The sequence below is a fragment of the Heterodontus francisci genome, chromosome 12 (genome assembly GCF_036365525.1).
Source record: "Heterodontus francisci isolate sHetFra1 chromosome 12, sHetFra1.hap1, whole genome shotgun sequence".
Lineage (NCBI taxonomy): Eukaryota > Metazoa > Chordata > Chondrichthyes > Heterodontiformes > Heterodontidae > Heterodontus > Heterodontus francisci.
The window spans coordinates 77,323,482-77,336,568 of NC_090382.1; positions in this window are offsets into that span (position 1 = coordinate 77,323,482).

Consider the following 13,087-nt stretch of genomic DNA (forward strand, 5'->3'; position numbering starts at 1 on the left):
TCCATTAAAAATTTGAGGAATTGTTGCTTTTTGTGCAATATTGATATTAAATTATTATCTTCTTAGGATTCAAACATCCTGATGTTACTTTGTTAGTAGCTAATTTCCTCACATCTGTACTGTTCATTTATTTGGAAACTATCCTCTCCAGAAATGGTAACGTAGCCTATGGCTTGACAATCATCTCTAAGTATATGTCTGAGACCTACTGGTTAATACTTATTTTATGGCTACATATTCATTAAGGCAATGACAGTGCTGGAAATTTGATTTATAATAAAATGACATAGAAAGATATTTACACCCCTCTTTATATACAACACATTTTAATAATTTGCATCCATTAGAAATATGATAATTTTCTTGTTTCTCCTTCTTGTATTAACACTGGTCATGAACTGTCATGGAATGAAATGAAATGACCTCTGGTCCATTTAAAATGGAGTTGGAAATCATTTTAAACTAATTTCTGTATTCAAAGTAGTTATCTCTGATGTGGTTAATTAAACATATCAACTCTGCACCATTTTGCAGTTGTCAAGCACAAGCAATTTGCTGCACAGAAATTCCTCTTTCATGGTGGCAATAAGATCCCTGAAAAGGGTGTGGGGGAGGAGTTGGGGAACTTGGTTTAAGCTATCTGTGAGAGGCAGCTGTATGCATTATCAGAATGTACTAATAATTTGTACAAGAGAAGACAAACTTGTATTTATATCTTTAATAACATCAGGATGCTTTACAGCCAATTGAGTACTTTGAAGTGTAGGCTCCAATTTTAAATACCTCAATGCGCACAGAACCGAGGGAGGGAGGCTGATAGCACGCGGGAACCCCAAAAATAAGTCTGCTTCGCCTGTCAGTGGCATTTTACCTTGGCCACCCCATTAAAATTTTACTTCCATGTTTCCTATCCAAGCAGTGGCAGTCAGCGTTATGTGGACTCTCATGATCCAATCTCAACTCCAGTATCCAAAAATCTCTCAACTGACAAGTGTAGAAGAGGAGGGACTGGAGATCAGTGGAGCTTTGGCATCCCTAGCTGTTGGAGATGGGGAGATGGGAGCTCCCAGCTACCTGGTGACATAGTTAAATCAAAGCCACCCACTTGTCATACAGTACTCAGTCACGTTAACTTGATTTCAACAGTGAGTAATATGGTCACCTTCATAATGATAATTGTCAATATATTCTTACCATGCCAAGACTAATTCATGTTTTTTATCTCCCACAGTGCCTTCACATGTACAGCAGCAGTTGGTGGAGGTCACTGATGATGACTCCTCAAAGGAGCTGAGTCCTTCTGAGGGTGCACCGTCACAGAACTCAAACAAAGTATGCATCAGCTCAGATACTCACACTTCGGTGGGACCAGTAAGGCAGATAGTTGGGTTTTCACCTGGTGGCTCACACTTCACAAGTGAGCAAGAGCAGATGATGGAGACAGGGATAGCAGTGAAGAGTCATACAAGCTAGGATCAAGAGTTGACCATTTGGCCCCTCGAGCCTGCTCCACCATTCTAGAAGATCATGGTGTAGGGGTAACATATTGGTATGGATAGAAGATTGGTTAGCTAACAGGGAACAGAGAGTAGGCATAAATGGGTCATTTTCTGGTTGGCAAGATGTAATGAATGGTGTGCTGCAGGGATCAGTGCTGGGGCCTCAACTTTTTACAATTTATATAAATGACTTGGATGAAGGGACTGAAGGTATGGTTGCTATATTCGCTGTGACACAAAAGATAGGTAGGAAAGTAACTTGTGAAGAGGACATAAGGAGGCTACAAAGGGATATAGATAGGTTAAGCAAGTGGGCAAAGATCTGGCAAATGGAGTAGAATGTTGGAAAATGTAAAATTGCCTATTTTGGCAGGAAGAATAAAAAAGCATATCATCTAAATGGTGAGAGATTGCAGAGTTCTCAGATGCAGAGGGATCTGGGTGTCCTAAAGAACAAAGAACAGTACAGGACAGGAACAGGACATTCGGCCCTCCAAGCCTGCACCGATCTTGATGCCTGTCCAAACTAAAACCTTCTGCACTGCCGGGAACCGTATCCCTCTATTCCCATCCTATTCATGTATTTGGCAAGATGCCTCTTAAACATCGCTATCTTACCTGCCTCCACCACTTCCACAGGCAGCAAGTTCCAGGCACTCACCACCCTCTGTGTAAAGAACTTGCCTCGCACATCCCCTCTAAACTTTGCCCCTCGCACCTTAAACCTATGTCCCCTAGTAACTGTCTCTTCCACCCTGGGAAAAAGCTTCTGATTATCCACTCTGTCCATGCCACTCATAACTTTGTAAACCTCTATCATGTCGTCCCTCCACCTTCGTCGTTCCAGTGAAAACAATCCGAGTTTATCCAACTTCTCCTCATAGCTAATGCCCTCCAGAACAGGCAACATCCTGGTAAACCTCTTCTGTACCCTCTCCAAAGCCTTTACGTCCTTCTGGTAGTGTGGCGACCAGAATTGCACGCAATATTCTAAGTGTGGCCTAACTAAGGTTCTGTACGGCTGCAGCATGACTTGCCAATTTTTATACTCTATGCCCCGACCGATGAAGACAAGCATGCCGTATGCCTTCTTGACTACCTTGTCCACCTGCATTGCCACTTTCAGTAACCTGTGGACCTGTACGCCCAGATTGCTCAGCCTGTCAATACTCCTAAGGGTTCTGCCATTTACTGTATACTTCCCACCTGTATTAGACCTTCCAAAATGCATTACCTCACATTTGTCCGGATTAAACACCATCTGCCATTTCTCCGCCCAAGTCTCCAACTGATCTATATCCTGCTGTATCCTCTGACAATCCTCATCACTATCCGCAACTCCACCAACCTTTGTGTCGTCTGCAAACTTACTAATTAGACCAGCTACATTTTCCTCCAAATCATTTATATATACAACAAACAGCAAAGGTCCCAGCACTGATCCCTGTGGAACACCACTAGTCACAGCCCTCCATTCAGAAAAGCACCCTTCCACTGCTACCCTCTGTCTTCTATGACCGAGCCAGTTCTGTATCCATCTTGCCAGCTCACCTCTGATCCCGTGTGACTTCACCTTTTGTACCAGTCTACCATGAGGGACCTTGTCAAAGGCTTTACTGAAGTCCATACAGACAACATCTACTGCCCTTCCTTCACCAGTCATCTTCGTCACTTCTTCAAAAAACTCAATCAAGTTAGTGAGACACGACCTCCTCTTCACAAAACCATGCTGCCTCTCACTAATAAGTTCATTTGTTTCCAAATGGGAGTAAATCCTGTCCCGAAGAATCCTCTCTAATAATTTCCCTACCACTGACGTAAGGCTCACCGGCCTATAATTTCCTGGATTATCCTTGCTACCCTTCTTAAACAAAGGAACAACATTGGCTATTCTCCAGTCCTCTGGGACCTCACCTGTAGCCAATGAGGTTACAAAGATTTCTGTCAAGGCCCCAGCAATTTCTTCCGTTGCCTCCCTCAGTATTCTGGGGTAGATCCCATCAGGCCCTGGAGACTTATCTACCTTAATGCTTTGCAAGATGCCCAACACCTCCTCCTTTTTGATAATGACATGACCCAGACTATCTACACTCCCTTCCCTAGACTCATCCACCAAGTCCTCTTTGGTGAATACTGATGCAAAGTATTCATTTAGTACCTTGCCCATTTCCTCTGGCTCCACATATGTACAAAAAGCCTTGGGATTCTCCTTAATTCTGCTTGCCAAGGACATTTCATGACGCCTTTTAGCCCTCCTAGTGCATGAATCACAGAAAGTTAGTCTGCAGGTTCAGCAAGTAATTAGGAAAGCTAATAGAATGTTGTCATTTAGTATTAGGGAAATTGAATACAAAAGTAGGGAGGGTATGCTTCAGTTATACAGGCCATTGGTGAGACCACATCTGGAGTACTGTGGACAGTATTGGTCTCCTTATTTAAGGAATGATGTAAATGCATTGGAAGCAGTTCAGAGAAGGTTTACTGGACTAACATCTGGAATGAGCAAGATGTCTTTGGAGGAAAGGTTGGACAGGCTAGGCTTGTATACACTGGAGTTTAGGAGAGTAAGAGGTGACTTGATTGAAATATATAAGATCTTGAGGGGTCTTGACTGCGTAGATATGGAAAGGATGTTTCCCCTTGCAGGAGAATCTGGAACTAAGCGTCACTATTTAAAAATAAGGGGTCACCCATTTTAGAAGATGAGGAGAATTTTTTTCTCTCAGAGGGTCATGAGTCTTTGGAACTCTCTTCCTCAAAATGCAGTGGAAGCAGAGTCTTTAAATCTTTATAAGGCAGATTCTTGATAAGCAAGTGGGTGAAAGGTATCGGGGTAGGCAGGAATGTGGAGTTGAGGTTATCATCAGGTCAGCCATGATCTTATTGAATGGCGGAGCAGGCTTGAGGGGCCGAGTAGCCTACTCCTGGCTCCTAATTCGTATGTTCGTATGTTCGTTTGGACGGCTGATCTGTTTGTGGACTCAACTCCACTTTTCTGCCGATCCCCGATACCCTTTGACTTCATTGTTTCTCAGGAATCTGTCTACCTCTGCCTTAAAAACATTCAATGACCCTGCTTGCACCGCTCTCCAGGGAGGAGAGTTCCACAGACTCACGACCCTCTGAGAGAAAATATTTCTTCTCATCTCTGTCTTAAATGGGAGACCCCTTATTTTTAAACTGTGCCCCCTAGTTTTAGTCTCTCCCACAAGGAGAAACATCCTTTCCATATCCACCCTGTCAAGTCCCCTCAAGATCTTATATACTTCAATAAGATCACCTCTCATCCTTCTAAACTTCAGTGAATACAGACCCAACCTGCCTAACCTTTCCTCATAAGATAACCCTCTCATCCCAGGAATCAGCTGAGTGAACCTTCTCTGAACTGCTTCCAATGCAATTATATCCTTTCTAAAGTAAGGGGACCAAAACTTCACACAATACTCCAGATGTGGTCTCACCAATGCCCTGTACAACTGTAGCAAAACATCTCTAATTTTATATTTCATTCCCCTTGCAATAAACAATAACATTGTATTTGCCTTTTTAATCACACGCTGCACCTTCATACAAACTTTTTGTGTTTCATGTATTAGGGCACCCAGATCCCTCTGCATCTCAGAGTTCTGCAGTTTATCTCCATTTAAATAATATGTTGTTTTTCTATTTTTCCAGCCAAAATTGACAAGTTCACACTTTCCCACATTATACTCCATCTGCCAAATCTTTGCCCACTCACTTAACCTATCTATATCCCTTTGCAGACTCGTTATGCCGTCTTCACAACTTACTCTCCTACTCTTCTTTGTGTCATCAGCAAATTTAACAACCATATATTCTGTCCCTTCATCCAAGTTATAGATTGTAAATAGTTGAGATTCCAGCACAGATTTCTGTGGCACTCAACTAATTACAGCTTGCCAACCTGAAAATGACCCATTTATGCCTACTCTCTGTTTCCTGTTAGCTAACCAATCCTCTATCCATGCTAATATGTTACCCCTTATACCATGGGCTCTTATTTTTTTAGTAACTTTTGATGTGGCACCTTGTCAAATCCCTTCTGGAAATCCAAGTACACCTCATCCACAGGTTCCCCTTTATCCACTAAAATAAAAGCAAATTACTGCAGATGCTGGAAATCTGAAACAAAAACAAAAAGTGCCAGAAATATTCAGCAGGTCTGGCAGCATCTGTGGAGAGAGAAGCAAAGTTAATATTACCAAAAGGATGTGGATGCTTTGGAGAGGGTGCAGAGGAGGTTCACCAGGATGTTGCCTGGTATGGAGGGCGCTAGCTATGAAGAGAGGTTGAGTAGATTAGGATTATTTTCATTAGAAAGACGGAGGTTGAGGGGGGACCTGATTGAGGTGTACAAAATCATGAGAGGTATAGACAGGTTGGAAAGCAAGAAGCTTTTTCCCCCAGAGTGGGGGATTCAATTACTAGGGGTCACGAGTTCAAAGTGAAAGGGGAAAAGTTTAGGGGGGATATGCGTGGAAAGTTCTTTACGCAGAGGGTGGTGGGTGCCTGGAACGCGTTGCCAGCGGAGGTGGTAGACGCGGGCACGATAGCATCTTTTAAGATGTATCTAGACAGATACATGAATGGGCAGGAAGTAAAGAGATACAGACCCTTAGAAAATAGGCGTCATGGTTAGATAGAGGATCTGGATCGGCGCAGGCTTGGAGGGCCAAAGGGCCTGTTCCTGTGCTGTAATTTTCTTTGTTCTTTGTTCTCTGTTTCAGGTCTGTGGCCTTTCATCAGAACAGGTCACAGACCTGAAACGTTAACTTTGCTTCTCTCTCCACAGATGCTGCCAGACCTGCTGAGTATTTCCACACTTTTTCTTTTTGTTCCCCTTTATCCTCATTGCTTGTTATTTCCTCAAATAACTCTAATAAATTAGTCAAAAATGGTTTCCCTTTCACAAAACAAGTCCTGCTATAACTTCCTTAATAATAGATTCCAGCATTTTCCCTATGACAGATGTTAAGCTAACTGGCCTTTAGTTTCCTGTTTTCTGTCTTCCTCCTTTCTTGAATAGTGAAGTTACATTTGCTAGTTTCCAATCTGATGAGACCTTTCCAGAACCTTGGGAATTTTGGAAAATTAACACCAATGCATCCACTATCTCAGCAGCCACTTCTTTTAAGACCCTAGGATGAAGGCCATCAGGAACTGGGAACTTGTCAGCTTTTAGTTCTAATAATTTTCTCAGTACCCTTTCCCTGGTGTTGGTAATTGTTTTAAGTTCCTCCCTCCCTTTAACTCTTGATTCATAATTATTTCTGGGATGTCATTTGTATCCTCTACAGTAAAGACAGATGCAAAATATCTGTTCAATTCCTCCGCCATTTCCTTATTTTCCATTATTAACTTCCCAGGCTCACTCTCTGGAGGACCAAAGCTCACTTTACTTACTCTTTTCCTTTTTAAATACCTGTAGAAACTCTTACTATTCAGTTTTATATTTCTAGCTAGCTTTCTCTCATACGCTAATTTCTCTCTCATTATTCTTTTAATCACTCTTTGCTGTTTTTTATATTCTGTCCAATCTTCTGACCTGCCACTACTCTTCACTGAATTGTACGCTTTTTCTTTCAATTTGATACTATCTTTAACTTCCTTAGTTAGCCAAGGATGGTGCGTCCTTCCCCGGGATTCTTTCTTTCTCACTGAAATGTATCTTTGATGAGTGTTATGAAGTATCTCCTTAAATGTCTGCCACTGCATCTATACTGACCTATCCCTTAACCTAACTTCCCAGTTTACTTTGGCCAACTCTGTCTTCAAACCCTCAAATTACCCTGATTTAAACTTAAAACACGAGTCTTAGATTCACTTTTCTCACCCTCAAACCGAATGTTGTGTTGTGATCACTGCTACCTAGGGACTCCTTCACTATGATGTCATTAATTAATCCTGCCTCATTGCACAATACCAGATCCAGAGTGGCTTGATCTTTGGTTGGCTCTAGAACATACTGCTCTAAGAAACTGACCTGAAAACTCATCTTCCAGACTACCTTTGCCAATATGGTTCATTCAATCTATCTGTAGATTAAAATCACCCATGATTATCGACTTACCTTTCTCACCAGCCCCCAATATTTCTTCCTGTATACCTCGTCCTGCAGTGTGGTTACTGTTGGGGGCCTATAAACTACTCCCACAGTGACTTTCAATCTATACTATTTCTTATCTCTACCCATACTGATTCTACATCTTGATTTTTAGAACTAAGGCCACCTCTCTCTATTGTACAACTGTCATCCTTAATGAACAGAGCTACCCCTCCACCTTTTCCTGGTTTCTTCTACTTCTGAAATGTCAGGTATCATTGAATATTCAGGTCCCAGCCTTTGTCATCTTTCAGCCATATCTCTGTAATGGCTATCAGATCATACATATTTATTTCTTTTGAGCTATCAATTCATTTGTTTTGTTACGAATGCTATGCGCATTCAAATACAGAGCTTTTAGTTCTGTCTTTTTACTAGTTACACAACCTCTAGCCTTAGCTGCTTGCACACTCTTAATTTTGTACATTCTGTCCCTGCCATGCTCTGTTTATTATTTCCCTTATTGCTACGTGCTCTATTGCCTTGTCCTCTCTCTTTAATTTATCATACCTTCTCTCACTTGATCCCTCACCCCCACTATTTAGTTTAAAACCCTCTCTACCACCCTGGTTATTCGACTCGCCATAACACTGGTCCCAGCATGGTTCAGGTGAAGATCGTCCCAATGCTGCAGCTCCCACTTTCCCCAGTACTGGTGCCAGTGCCCCATGAATCGAAACCCGTTTCTCCCACACCAATCTTTGAGCCATGCATTTAACTCTGTAATCTTATTTACCCTACTCCAATTTGAACGTGGCTCAGGTAATAATCCAGAGATTAAAAAGCAAAATCTCAAAGGTAATCCAGAGATTATTACCTTTGAGATTTTGCTTTTTAATTTAGCCTCTAGCTGCTCATACTCCCTGTGAAGAACCTCTTTCTTAGTCCTATCTATGTCATTGGAACCAACATGGACCACAACAACTGGATCCTTCCCCTCCTCCTGCCAATTCCTCTCCAGCCCTGAACAGATGTCCTGAACCCTGGCACCGAGCAGGCAACACAGCCTTCTGGACTCTCACTCTAGGCTGCTGAAAACTGTGTCTATCCCTCTGACTGTACTGCCCCCTACTACCACTACATTCCTATTTACTTCCCCCTCTTGAATGGCGTCCTGTACCATGGTGCCATGGTCAATTTGCTCATCTGCCCTGCAGCCCCTGCTCTCATCCATATAAGCTGAAAAACCTCAAACCTGTTCGACAATTGCAAGTACTGAGGTTCCTCCACTTCCACCTTCTTGATCCCCTTACCTGCCATACATGCAGTAAGATCCTCCTGTCCCTAACCACTGACCAAATCAGAAGACGCTATCCTATGGGGTGTGACTGCCTTCTGGAACAAAGTGTACAGGTAACTTTCCCCCTCCCAGATGCATCTCAGTGTCTGTAGCTTGGCCTCCAGCTCATCAACTCGGAGCCGAAGCTCCTCGAGCTGCAGACACTTACTACAGACATGTTTGCCATGGATCACACTGATATCCACAAGCTCCTACATACTGCAGCTGAACGCATCACCTGCCCTGTCATTCTTATTGTGTTTTAAATAACGAATTAATTATTTACTTAATTAACAATTTTAATTAATGCCTCTCCTCACCAGCACTTTCTGCATCAATTTAAACCTTGGTAATACAATACATATTACCACTTAAAAATAAAACAGAACAGTAGACCCTTAACAGCTTCTTACTTACCTTCTGCTTGCGTGCCTTAATTAATTATAAGGTAGCTACATAAGTTTTAATTTTTTAAATTTCCAGCTATTTACACACACACCCCAATAGCGGTGCACTAACCTAGCTATTTACAGATATTCCCCAACAGCAGTTACTCACCAATCAATCACCTTACAGCTTTCCTGTGCTGTCACTGTTTGAACTTTTTTCAAGCTCAATCAGCGCACGGCGACTGGTGAAGCGAAGTGAAGCACTCTGCCGCCACCTCTCTCAACTGTGTCCAGGTGAGTGAAGGCCCCAACCGTGAGCCTCGTTTTATCTTCTCTTTCGTGTTTTTCCTGCATGTCAGCTGCTCTGTCACTGCCTCTCCCGACTGTCTCCAGGTGAGTGTCTGTCCCAGTCAGAGGGCACAGCCCTCTCCAAGCTCTGCTCAGCTGGTCACAGAAGCTGTACCTTGGGGACCGTTGATGAAAATGAGAATCATTGAGCAGCAGCAGACATTGTACGATGCACTGACAGGCCTTCAAAGTGGTATCACCATGATTACGGAGAGATTGGAAGAGTCCACCACAAGCTTGATGGTGAATGATGTCACAGGCCATTGAGATGATGTCTTCTTCCATTGATAGAGTGGTCAGTGCCATGGACTTTCATACGTTTCCATCAAACGAGTCTACACACACCTTCAACACCACTGTGCAGTCCCTGGATGGCAACATGTCTGCCACCTTAAATAGACTGACAGATACCTTAGCCTTGGCCTTACAGGGCTGCACTGATCTGCACCAATGTGCTCTCCAGCACTGTGGTAGCAATAAAATGCGGCTGGGACTATTAGAGGGATGATGGCGAAAGGGGGCATGGAAGTCAGGACTCCACTCAAAGTGCTTTGACTTCTCACCCACAGCCCACCAGAGAGTTACAGAGAAGATTTACAAGGATGTTGCTAGGAATGGAGAATTTTAGCTATGAGGAAAGATTGTATAGGCTGAGGAGGCTGAATGGAGATTTAATTGAAATGTATAAAATTATGAAGGGCCTAGACAGAGTGAATAGGAAGGACACATTTCCATTAGCAGAGAAGTCAATAACCACGATGCATTGATTTAAAGTAATTGATCTCTGTCAGTATTCCAGGGATTGAAACTGAGAATCATATCTTGATGTATAATGTAAAAATATTACTTGCTACTATCAGAAGATTTAGCAGATCTGCTTTCCACCTTGTTGTCAAGAGAAGCTGTATTATCCACCCTTTTGTTCTTAATTCTTAACCTTTATAATAGATCAACATCATACCTGCTCCAATTTCAGGCCATTAAGATCCTTCCTTCAATTATGAATAGTAGTGTTGCTTAATTTTTTCCTGAATATTTTTGCTAAATGATCTTGATAATCAACTGTTATAAACGCATGGCTTTTTGATTTTATTGACTCTATAATTTTCTCTTTGATTGTCAATCTCTTGAACTAAATTAAATGTAAATTGTCCCTCAATCATGGCACTTGCTCTTAGCGGAGTTTGTAGACTATTTTGGCAGATAATGTTAAACACATTGGACTGAATTTTATTTGAGCAGTGGGGCTGCCGGTGATAGGTCAGAAAGTGGGGGCTACTCTGCCTCAGCCATTTGTCAGACCCCCGGCCAAATTCAAAACAGGCAGGCAATTAACTGCCCACTGTTGAGAATGCTGTCCCTTTAAGGGAAACGATCGAACCCTAAGAGCTGCCGGCCAATCAGATGGCTGCAGCTCAGCAGTCCCAGCAACGCCACTGGGAGCGATGGCCACTGCTGGTACTGCAGGAGGCATGGAGCAGCAGCCATGGAGGAGGCCCAGCATTAAGGTCAGTGGGGTTGGGTCCACTGGGACCAGTCAGGCAGGTCCCAGAGAGGGATGGGGGTCATTAGTGAGGGTGGGGGTGACATTCAGCAAGGGCAACCTGGTAAAATACCGGCGCTGGTGGGATGAGGCTCTTAAGTGGCCCGAATTGGCTACTTGAGGGCTTCAATGGCCTCTGGGCAGGAAGGCTGAAATTGAACTTCAAGGCCCTTGTAAAATTCCATGGTGGCAGGAAGGCAATGGGCACTCCACCCCTGTCTTCCCTCGTCATTTTACACCGCACCCTCGCCGCCCCACCACCAGCAACCGCCCCGCCCTGCCTCCCAGCACGTCCCTTGATGGCTGCTAAAAGGGGAGGCAGTGGCGTAGTGGTATTGTCACTGGACTAGTAAACCAGAGACCCAGGGTATTACTCTGGGGACATGGGTTCGAATCCCACCACAGCAGAAGGTGGAATTTGAATTCAATTAATAAAAAAATCTGGAATTAAAAAGCTAGTCTAATGATGGCCATGAAACTATTGTCGATTGTTGTAAAAACCCATCTGGCTCACTAATGTCCTTTAGGGAAAGAAATCTGCTGTCCTTACCTGGTCTGGCCTACATGTGATTCCAGACCCACAGCAATGTGGTTGACTCTTACATGCCCTCTGAAATGGCCTAGCAAGCCACTCAGTTGTATCTAACTGCTACGAAGTTAATAAAAAGGAATGAAACTGGACGGACCACCTGGCATCGACCTAGGCACCGGAAATGACAATGGCAAACTTAACCCTGTCGACCCTGCAAAGTCCTCCTTACAAACACCTGGGGGCTTGTGCCAAAGTTGGGAGAGCTGCCTCACAGACTCGTCAAGCAACAGCGGTAGCAGTGAGAGTGCGAGCCAGGGGGCAGCTGGGAAGGTAAGTTTCAGTATAAAGTACGAACCTAGCGATTCGGCAGCTTCGGCAGGGTGGGAAAAAAAAACTGAAAAAGTGACGTCACAGGAAAGCTGTGACCTGATTGGCTGGTAGGGAATCTATACTGAATTTGAAAATAAAACTGATAAAAATTGTTTAAAACACTAATTAACTAATTAATAAGTAGAGTAACTAAACCAGAGGGAGGAGATTACTGTATTTAGACAGCATTTAATATTTATTGTAGAAATCTATCACTAGGGACCACATAGTGAAGTGTATCATAATTTAGTAAGGATTTAATAAGTATTTATTTATTTTATATCAATTAACTAATTAGTGATAGAAATGAGAGTTAGAGGGGTGAAGTGCTTCACCTGTGAGATGTGGGAAGTCCGTGACGCTTCCAGCGTTCCGGGCAACTACATCTGCAGGAAGTGTACCCAGTTGCAGCTCCTCACAGACCACATGGATCGGTTGGAGCGGCAACTGGATGCACTTAGGAGCATGCAGGTGGCAGAAAGCGTCATAGACAGGAGTTTTAGAGAAGTGGTTACACCCAAAGTGCAGGCAGATAGATGGGTGACCGCTAGAAGGGGCAGGCAGTCAGTGCAGGAATCCCCTGTGGCGATCCCCCTCTCTAACAAGTATATCGTTTTGGATACTGTTGGGGGGGATGGCCGATCAGGGGAAAACAGCAGCAGCCAGAGCAGTGGCACCACGGTTGGCACTGTTGTTCAGCAGGGAGGGACAAAGCGCAGAAGAGCAATTGTTATAGGGGACTCTATAGTCAGGGGCACAGATAGGCGCTTCTGTGGACGTGAAAGAGACTCCAGGAAGGTATGTTGCCTCCCTGGTGCCAGGGTCAAGGATGTCTCTGAATGGACAGAGGGCATTCTGAAGGGGGAGGGTGAACAGCCAGAGGTTGTGGTACACATCGGTACCAGTGACGTAGGCAGGAAGAGTGATGAGGTCCTGCAGGGGGAGTTTAGGGAGTTAGGTAGTAAGTTAAAAAACAGGACCTCTAGGGTTGTAATCTCTGGATT